General features: G+C 38.0%; 1 pseudogene; it reads left to right on the forward strand.

The window, feature by feature from the left end:
- Positions 1–610: 610 nt before the first annotated feature.
- Positions 611–9,981, forward strand: LOC100611541 (keratin, type I cytoskeletal 18-like; annotated as a pseudogene).
- The last annotated feature ends 493 nt before the right edge of the window (positions 9,982–10,474 follow it).

Here is a 10,474-nt window from a genome sequence, read left to right on the forward strand (position 1 = left end):
TTCAACATCCTTTCTTGATAAAAATCTCAACAGATTATGTATAGGAGAAATGTACCTCAAAACAATAAGGGTCATATACGACTAACTCACAGCTAAAGTCATACCAAATAGGGAAAAGTTGAAAATTTTCCGCTAAGAGTCAGACTCTCGGCACTTTTATTAAACATAGTACTGGAAATCCTAGCCGGAGCAATCAGGTAAAAGGAGAAACAGAAGGCATCCAAATTAGAAAGGAAGAAGTTAAATTTTCCCTGTTTGCAGACATGATCTTATATATAGAAAACTCTAGGGACTCCACCAAAAAAAGTTAGAACTAATAAGTGAATTTAGAAACGTTGCATGATACAAAATCAACGTACAAAAATCAGCAGTGTTTCTATATACTAACAGCACACTACCTGAAAATGAAATAAAAAATCTTTATAAGAGCTACAAAACAGATAAAAAAAATACTTAAAAATGAATTTAACCGAGGAGGTGTACTGAAAACTATAAAGCATTGATGAAGGAAATTGAGGAAGACACAATTAAATGGAAAGATAGCCCATATTCATGAGTTGGAAAAATTAACATTGTTAGAATGTCCATACTACCCAAAATGATCTACAGATTCAATTCAATCCTTACCAAAATACCAATCACATTCTTCACAGAAATAGAAAGAACAATCCAAAATTTTGTATGGAACCACAAAAGACCTTGAATAGCCAAAGAAATCTAGAGCAGAAAGAGCAAAACTGAAAGCATCATACAACCTGACTTCAAAATATATAAAGCTATGGTAATCAAAACAGCATAGCAGTGGCATAAAAATAGACACAACGGGTCGGTAAAGCCGGAGTCGGGTCCTGTCGCCCTCCTCCCCGGACAGCATGAACTTCACCACTCGCTCCACCTTCTCCACCAACTAGCGGTCCCTGGGCTCTGTCCAGGCGACCAGCTACGGCGCCCGGCTGGTCAGCAGCACAGCCAGAGTCTATGCAGGCGCTGGGGGCTCTGGTTCCCGGATCTCTGTGTCCCGCTCCACCAGCTTCCAGGGCGGCTTGGAGTCCGGGGGCCTGGCCGCGGGGATGGCCGGGGGTCTGGCAGGAATAGGAGGCATCCAGCACGAGAAGGAGACCATGCAAAGCCTGAAAGACTGCCTGGCCTCCTACCTGGACAGAGTGAGGAGCCTGGAGACCGAGAACCGGAGGCTGGAGAGCAAAATCCGGTAGCGCTTGGAGAAGAAGGGACCCCAGGTCAGAGACTGATGCCATTACTTCCAGACCATCCAGAACCTGAGGATTCAGATCTTCGCAAATACTGTGGACAATGCCTGCATAGTTCTGCAGATTGACAATGCCCGTCTTGCCACTGATGACTTTAGAGTCAAGTATGAGACAGAGCTGGCCATGCGCCAGTCTGTGGAGAACGACATCCACGGGCTCTGCAATGTCATTGATGACACTGTCACTCGGCTGCAGCTGGAGACAGAGATCGAGGCTGTCAAGGAGTAGCTGCTCTTCATGAAGAAGAACCACAAAGAGGAAGCAAAAAGCCTACGAGCCCGGATTGCCAGCTCTGGGTTGACGGTGGAGGTAGATGCCCCCAAATCTCAGGACCTCGCCAAGGTCATGGCAGACATCCGGGCCCAATATGACGAGCTGGCTCAGAAGAACGGAGAGGAGCTGGACAAGCATTGGTCTCAGCAGATTGAAGAGAGCACCACAGTGGTCACCACTCAGTCCGCTGAGGTTGGAGCTGCTGAGACGACGCTCACGGAGCTGAGACGTACAGTCCAGTTCTTGGAGATGACCTGGACTCCATGAGAAATCTGAAGGCCAGCTTGGAATCTGAAGAACAGCCTGAGGGAGGTGGAGGCCCGCTACGCCCTGCAGATGGAGCAGTTCAATGGGATCCTGCTGCACCTGGAGTCAGAGCTGGCACAGACCCGGGCAGAGGGAGAGCGCCAGGCCCAGGAGTAGGAGGACCTGCTGAACGTCAAGGTCAAGCTGGAGGCTGAGATTGCCACCTACCGCAGCCTGCTGGAAGATGGTGAGGACTTCAATTTTGGTGATGCTCTGGACACCAGCAACTCCAGGCAAACCATCCAAAAGACCACCACCACCCACCGGACAGTGGATGGCAAAGTGGTGTCTGAGACCCACGACACCAAAGTTCTGAGGCATTCAGCCAGCAGAAGCAGGGTACCCTTTGGGGAGCAGGAAGTCAATAAAAAGTTCAGAGGTCATTGGATGTCAAAAAAAAAAAAAAAAAAAAAAAAAAAGACACATAGACCAACTGAACACAGTAGAAATCCCAGAAATAAATCCACACATTTACAGCCACTGAGTTTTGACAAATGTGCCAAGAACATACAATGGAGAAAGGACATTGTCTTCAATAAATTATGTTGGGAAAACTAGATATCCCCATGCAGAAGAATAAAATTAGACCTTTATCTCACACCATATGCAAAAATCAACTCAAAATAGATGAAAGACTTAAATGTAAGAGCCAAAGCAATGAAACCCTCTGAAGAGAACATGGGGCAAAATCTCCTTTATATTGATCTGGGCAATAATTTTTTTGACCTAAAAAGCACAGGCAACAAAAGCAAAAATAGGCAAGTGGGATTCCATTAAACTAAAGTGCTTCTTCACAGTATAGGAAATGATAAACAGAGTGAAGAGATAGCCTACAGAATTGGAGAAAATATTTGCAAACTATACATCTGATAAGGGTTAATACCCAAAATGTATAAGGAATTCAATTAAATAGAAAGAAAGAAAGTAATCCAATTTAAAAAATGGACAAAGGACCTAAAATGACATTTCTGAAAAGAAGATGTACGAATGTTCAGTGGGTATATGAAAAAATGCTCGTCACTAGTCATCAGGGAAATGCAAATTAAAACCACAATGAGATATCACTTCACTCCTGTAAGAATGCCTATTATCAAAAACACAAATGAGAACAGAACAAATATTGGTGAGGATATACAGAAAAGGGAATTCTTTTACATTGTTGGTGGGAATATAAATTAATACAGCTACTGTAGAAAATAGCATGGAGGTCACTCAAACAATAAAAAGAGAACTACCATATGATTCAGCAATCCTACTACTGGGTATATAAACAAAAGAAATGAAATCATTATGTTGAAGAGATATCTACACTCCCATGTGTATTCACAATAGCCAAGATATGGAATCAACCTAAGTGTTTATCAATGAATGAATGGGTGAAGAAAATGTGGTATATATATACACACACACAATGGAATACTATTCAGCCATAAAAAGAAGGAAATTCTGTTATTTATGACAACATGAATAAACCTCTATGACATTCTATTAAGTGACATAAGCCAGGCACAGGAAAACAAATACCATATGATCTCACTCATATATGGAATCTAAAATTGTTGATCTCATAGAAGCAGAAAATAATCTTGTTTACCAGAGGCTGGGCTGCTTGGCAGGGAGCGGGCAAGGGGGCGATTTAGAGAGATGTTGGTCAAAGGATACAAAATTACAGTTAGGAGGAATAAGTTCAAGAAATCTGTAGCATGGTGGCTATAGTTAATGACCATATATTGTATTTTTGAACAATGCTCATCACAAAATAACTATGTGAAGTAACGTATATTTTAGTTAGACTTAGCCATTTCACAATGTTCATATACTTCAAAGTATCATGTCATACCTAATAAGTACATGCAATTTTATTTGTCACTTTAAAATACATAAATAAATTTGAAAAAATAACGAAATACTATCAATCTGAGAAAAGAGAGAAATAGCTCCGAGTTTGAGCTCTCTCACAAAAAGATGAATTATTATCAGTGATTTTGGACAATTATGACTCTTAGATATGAGGGTAACATGGGACCCTGAAGAGAAGTTGGCAGTTAGGATTAAGACATAGAGTGGTGGTGTGGTTGAAGATTTGAATTCTACAGCTGGGTAAACCTGTGTTTAAATCATGGACCGATACTTCCAAACTATGTGATCTTGGGCAACTTATTTAACTCCCTAAGCCTTGGTTTCCTCATTTCAAGAAGGAAATTAATAAATCTCATTTTATGGAGTTTTGGTGAGGAAGATGTGATATGTTAATTGTAACAAAATCCTAGGTTCACAGTAGGTACTTAATGAATGGTAGTATTATTGGCTATTATCATTTAAGTCATACAGAGAGTAGGGATGTCAAGCAAAAGATGATGTGTGAAAACCCTGATTGCACATTTACTCAGCATGAAACTGGGGCACATGTTTGTAGTAATTCAAATCTCTGCAAGTAAGATATGTGTGGCAACAAATCAATGAGGCAATTGAATTTATTTTGTAGAAAACAGAAAATACTGCTGAGAGGCGGTAATAATTCCATGTTAAGTAGGTGTCAAATGTTTCTTCTCTCCTTTCTCTTCTTCTTTTCCACCTCAGCAGTGGCACAGTGGCCTCAGAAAGGGAACTGGATCCCTCATGCCACTAACTAGCTGTGTCACTCAGTCCTTCTAGGCCTCAATTTTATATCTATAAGGGAGTTCTTCTGTTATGGTCTAGGTGTCTTTGCCAAAACTCATGTTGGAACCTTAATTCCCAGTACAACAATGTTGGGAGGTCATCCTTTAAGAGATCATTGGGTCATTAAAATAGATTAATATCTTTCTCAGGAAACTGAAACAGTTCTTATGGAAGTGGATTAGTTTTTCTAGGAATGAATTTGTTTCTGCCAGAACGGGTTGTTATGAAGTGAGGTTGACTCTCATGTTTGACCTCTTTGCACATGCCCACTTCTTCTACTTCTTCGCCATGTTGTAACACAACATGATACCCTTCCCAGAAGCCAAGCAGATGCAGATGCCATGCTTCTTGGACTTCCCAGCTTCCAGAATTGTAAGCAAAAATGTCTTTTTTTAAAATAAATTACCCAGTCTCAGGTATTCTGTTATAGCAACACAAAACAGACTAAGACACCTTCCTTCAAGAAAACAAACTAAAAAATTCTATGAAGAAGACTCTCTTAGCCTTTGGCATTTTCATATAATGTGTTGATCACATGAAATAATGGATATAGAAGACTTGCTTTTCTGATGCTGCTCAATGACCTTAATATTCACTATTTTAGCTTCTGACTGGCCTTCCTTCTCAGATCTGGGCCAACACTGCCCAATCCCCAGTAAACACATACATCCAGGCCCCTCCAATCCTAAAAAAACAAGGAAAACACCCTCCCTTGATGCTGATCTCCCATCTAGTTATTCCTCGATCTCTCTCCTTTCTTTCCAGTCAGTCTCCTTGAAATAAGAGATACAGTATTTTCCTTTAATATTCTGGGGACTGAATCAGTGATTACTTGACCACTGCCTGGTCTTCTCAGGGCTAGCCTACTCTTGCTGCTTTGGGAGCCAGAACTGTAAAAGTAAATCCTATAGCATTTGAATTTGTTTAAAATGCAATTCTTGTTTTATCTGTGTTTTGTGAACATCCATAGATAAGTATGGATAAACGCAAGAAAAAAATGGAAAACTGTTAGAAGTCAGATGGTGTGGTGTTTAAGGAAATTATTGGCAAAAACTCTTCTTCTGATCAGATCCCAAGTTAATTAATGGGTTCTTCCTATAAGACAGTGAGTGAAAAGTTCAGAACACCAAGGGACAGATTCAGCTAGAAAGGCTCTTCAACAAAAATCCTTCTATTTCTACTTAAGATGATATAAAGTGATCATTACATATTATTCCCATCAGTTTCTCAGTTCTTGCTTGTGTGACTTCTTTCCTCAAATTACTTAAGAAACTTAAAGAGTGAAGGCAGCCTTATATATTAGTCCATTCTTGCCTTGCTGTAAAGAACGAACTACCTGAGATTGGGCAACTTATAAAGGAAAGAGTTTAGTCGACTCATAGGTCTGCAGGCTGGCAGCATTACTAGAGAAGCCTCAGGAATCATACCATCATGGTGGAAGGCCAAGGGGAAGCAGGCACGACTTACATGGCTGGAGCAGGAGGAAGAGAGAGCAAAGCGGGAGGTGCCACACACTTTTAAACAACCAGATTGCCTGAGAACTCACTCCCTGTCACAAGAACAGCAAGGGGCAAATCCGCCCCCATGATCCAATCACCTCCCACCGGGCCCCTCCTCCAACAGTGGGATTACAATTCAACATGAGATTTGGGCGGGGACACAAATCCAAACCATATCACCCTATAAGAGGTTTACCTGTGATTAAGCTCCATGATGCAATCTAGTCCAATGCTCCTTTTTTTGTGTACCAAATACCAGCAATGATGATATTTAAGTCCTACCTTTCCTTTCACATTTAGGACACTGAGAAGCATATTTCCTTTCTTCTCTCATAGAAATATTCAAAGCTGTAAGCATGTAAAAGTTCTCATGACATTGAGGGAGATAAAATGGTTGAAAACTATTGCATGCTTTTGCTTCCTTCTGATGGTAAGGTATATAAATTACTTCAGAGGAATAAAAGAGCAAGTTTTATGTTTTAGTCCTACCCTGGAGATGGCTCATCTTTAACCCAGAGAAAGTCTTGGCATAGTTTTCTAAGAGCCTGACAAAGAAAGGCATAAATGGAGAAGGCAAACTTTCATATTTTAACATATAATTTTTCTTAAGAAGTGATCAGATCATGAGGAAATTATATATATATATACACACACACATATATATGTAATTTTCAAATGAAAATTTAAAACGAGTGAAGTACGTAAATGAAGAGGTGAGGAAACAGAGACTTTGAATTGCTTGAATTCTCTATTCAAGAAGCTTACCTGAGAGGAAAGGAGATAGAGAAATAACTGGAGGGAGGAGCAGAATCAAGGGAGAGTGTTTTGCTTGTGTTTTTAGGATTGGAGAAGCTTGACTTTTTTTTACTGAGGGAAGAATCTATCAGTGAGGATAGACTAAGCTACTGGGGAGAGAGAGAATGTGGAGGAAAATAAAACCTTGGGAAGATGAGCTAGGATTCCAAAGAAAGGGGAAAGTGAAAAGAAGAAGGGGTTGCCCAGATTTAGGCTTTGTAGAGATGGTGTGTATGAGGGAGGTAAGAAAGGGATTGGCTATGGTGTTTTTGTTTGTTTGAGATGTAAGTGAGTCTGAGAGGAGGCTGCCCACAAGTTGCTGTTTATCTGAGAGAAAACGGAACCATCAAGAGACTAAGGGTGGTTCTCAAAAATTTCAAAGAACAAGCATAATTATTTCAAACTTAATTTTGTTATAGTATTTGCTACCCATGGCCTTCAGTTTTCCTTCGGGCAATGTATAAAGTTACTGACTTAAAAATGATTTAATTATAAACTTGTGTTAAAATGAAGAACTCTTTCCTCCTCTGCCATGGTAAGAATTCATTTTAAAAAATATCTTCATATACATAAGAAATGTTTCATAAGCAAATTGCTCTTTTAAAGAGTTCCTGGAAATATTAGATGCATTATGCATGTACTGACCTTTCATGAATGTTCCATATTAATCATCTTACATTGTTTTTTGTATAGATGTAGAAATCTAGTTAGTTCAAGATCTAAAAATTCAGTATCAATGCAACTCATCATTTTGCTGTCAGATATGTATACAGCACATATACCCCTAAACTTAAAATAAAATTAAAAAAAACAAACTAAGGGACAAAAACAAAAACTCCCACTAGTTTTATATATTTACATTATGAAGATTATATACAAAGGAAAAGGCTTTCCTAAATCAGGTGTTAGCCGAAATAAAAAGAAAGAAAATACGCAAAATTCTATTGCTTCGAATTGATTTCATTAATGGAAATAAATAAGGAATGTAATTAAGTAGAATAGGAAAATGATTTCAGATTTCTTTGTTGTACATTCATCAGTTGAAAAAATAAATTAAAATTTTCATTTTATTTTAGAACATAACACATTTTATGTTTTAACCAGCTAAGATCTGAGTCTATTTGCTGGTTTAGACACAGATGTATAAGTTTCTATTTGCAATATATTTGTATATCAGTACAAATAGAAATTTCCTCTTCTAGAGGGGAAATCAGGTTTTGTTTATATTTTTCTCCTTTGTGCTTTCACAGTATACTTACAGTAAATAAAATGTATGTGACGTGAAAGGGAGATAATACTTTTAGGAGACAAAAAGAATATGAACGCAGACCAGCAACACTTCTCAATCACTCACTTAAAAGGGTTCTTCCTTCTAGATATTTTATCATTGGAAAAATATTGTTCTGTAATTTAAAAAACCTTAAAACAGGCAAAGTCTTGCACGTTTGTCTATCTTTGAACACAAGTATACATTGGGCATCATCCAATGTCTTCTCATACACTATCATCTATTTATTTATTGAGATCAAATTCATATAAAAATTCACCATTTTACAGTGTACAATGTAGTGGCATTAAATACATTTACATGTTGTACAACTAGCACCACTATCTAATTCTAGAACATTTTCAACCACTAATCTACTTCTAGTCTCTATTGCTTTGCCTGTTCTGAACATTTCATATAAATGAAATCACATAAGACGTGGCCTTTAAAACTGGCTTCTTTCAATTAGCATGTTTCCAAGTTTCATCCATGTTGCATCACATATCAGTTCTTCATTTCTCTTTATGGCTTTCATTTCTCTTTATGGCTGAATAGAATTCCATTTTATAGATATATCACATTTTGTTTATCCGTTTAGTTAAAGGACATTTGAGTTATTTCCACCTTTTTCTTGCTGTGAATAGGGGTGCTATTAACAATTGTGTGAACCTATGTTCTCAATTCTCTGAGTAGAATGCTAGGCTACATGGTGACTCTATTTTTAATAATTTATGGAACTGCCAAACTTTTCTACAGTGACTGCACTCTTTTACATTTCCATCAGCAATATATGAGGGTTCCAATTTCTCCACATCCTTGCTAATACTTATTATTCATTTAAAAATTTTAAAAAATAATTATGGACATCCTAGTGGATGTGGAGTCTTCCTTTTAATTAAAAATATATTTTTTGTCTTAAAATGTATTTTGTCTGGCATTGGTACACCCACTGCAGATCCCTTTTGGTTACTGTTTGCACAGGATATCTTTTCCCTTATCTTTTTACTTCTAATCTATTTGTGTATTGTGCATAGTCTTTTTCTTGGAGTGGCCAAACAGGAGGCCATTTTTCCTAGAGCATCCTTATTTATTGACATGTGAGTGTCTTTCATCTGAGATTGTTTAATATCTATAGAAAACATTGCATGTCTCTCATTGAAGGGTGTGTGCCTAGCCTTTAGTGTTCCATATTTGGTGTTAAAAAGGGAGCGTCTTCTTTTTATATTAACTTATAAACCGTCTTCCTGTTTTTAATCTGTGTCTCACCCATAACACCTTCTTCCCTTGTGTCTCCAAGATCCTAGCCTCTTAAGGGTTCTGCAGGATGAAAATGGCTCTCATATCATCTATATCTCCTTATTTGGCTACTTTACACTAAAGAACACTCTGCTAAATCTGCTTCTTATATCTTTTCTGTACTGGTCTCTCTCTCTCTCTTTGTGTGTGTGTGTGTGTGTGTGTGTGTGTGCAGTCTTCTATGCTTGTGGCTATTTCACCATCTCTGGGAGTCATCAATGGTTGAAGTACATATGTTCAAAACTGAATAGAAGTTGTTCTCTATACCTTCAACAAATCCTAAGTTTCCACTATCTGCTACTGCTTTCAGATTTGAGAGGTGTCCAAACTTTTCTCCATTTTTTTGAAGAAAAGGAGAACCTCTATGATAGTCACTAAAAGAAGAATAGTTGGATTGATTACTCATGTTCTTTCCCACCTCAAAACTCTGCCTAAAAGGAGAGAAATGAAGTAGTATGACATTTAATGAGCAATGTTTAAACTCTTCTTAGGTGTTAGTTTTATGGTAAAATGTGAAGTCTCAAGGAAGAAAGAGTCTGATTTTATGAAAGCTCTCAAACCAGGAAGGAAAAGTTTTTATGAGCCATTGGGAAAAGTTAAGGGTCGCCAGAAATAGTTGGTTTATTGATGTACCATAAAAAGTGCAGAGGAAGGCCTGCACCTGAGAAGGTTAATCAACAGTTAACTGTATGCATTTATTTACCTGTCATTTCAGGTTTTCTGCTTTCTACTTCTTTGCTTTGAACCTGAAGATCTCAGTTTTAATCACAGGAAGAAAAGTGATTCACAGGGTACTTTCCTTTATTCAGCTAGCTAGTGATCCAGACCCATGAGTATACATCTAGTTTATTGCTAGAAAACAGCAAAATCGGTTCTTAAAAATTCATGTGGCACCTCTCTTCTTCATTCTCCTCCTCCTTGACATGTGAAAATGTAGGAAACATAAGGTTAGAAAAAGTAATTAAATAAAACAGATACTTTTGTAACCTTATCCTTCCTACTTATATGGTGGTCTTCCAAGGACATTGTAACTATAGTTTCATTATATTTTCTCTGTTGTTGGCAGAACATTTTACAATGAATTGTGAAGTTTTAAATATAGCCAAAAT

Source organism: Pan troglodytes, chromosome 4 (assembly GCF_028858775.2).
Source record: "Pan troglodytes isolate AG18354 chromosome 4, NHGRI_mPanTro3-v2.0_pri, whole genome shotgun sequence".
Classification (NCBI taxonomy): domain Eukaryota; kingdom Metazoa; phylum Chordata; class Mammalia; order Primates; family Hominidae; genus Pan; species Pan troglodytes.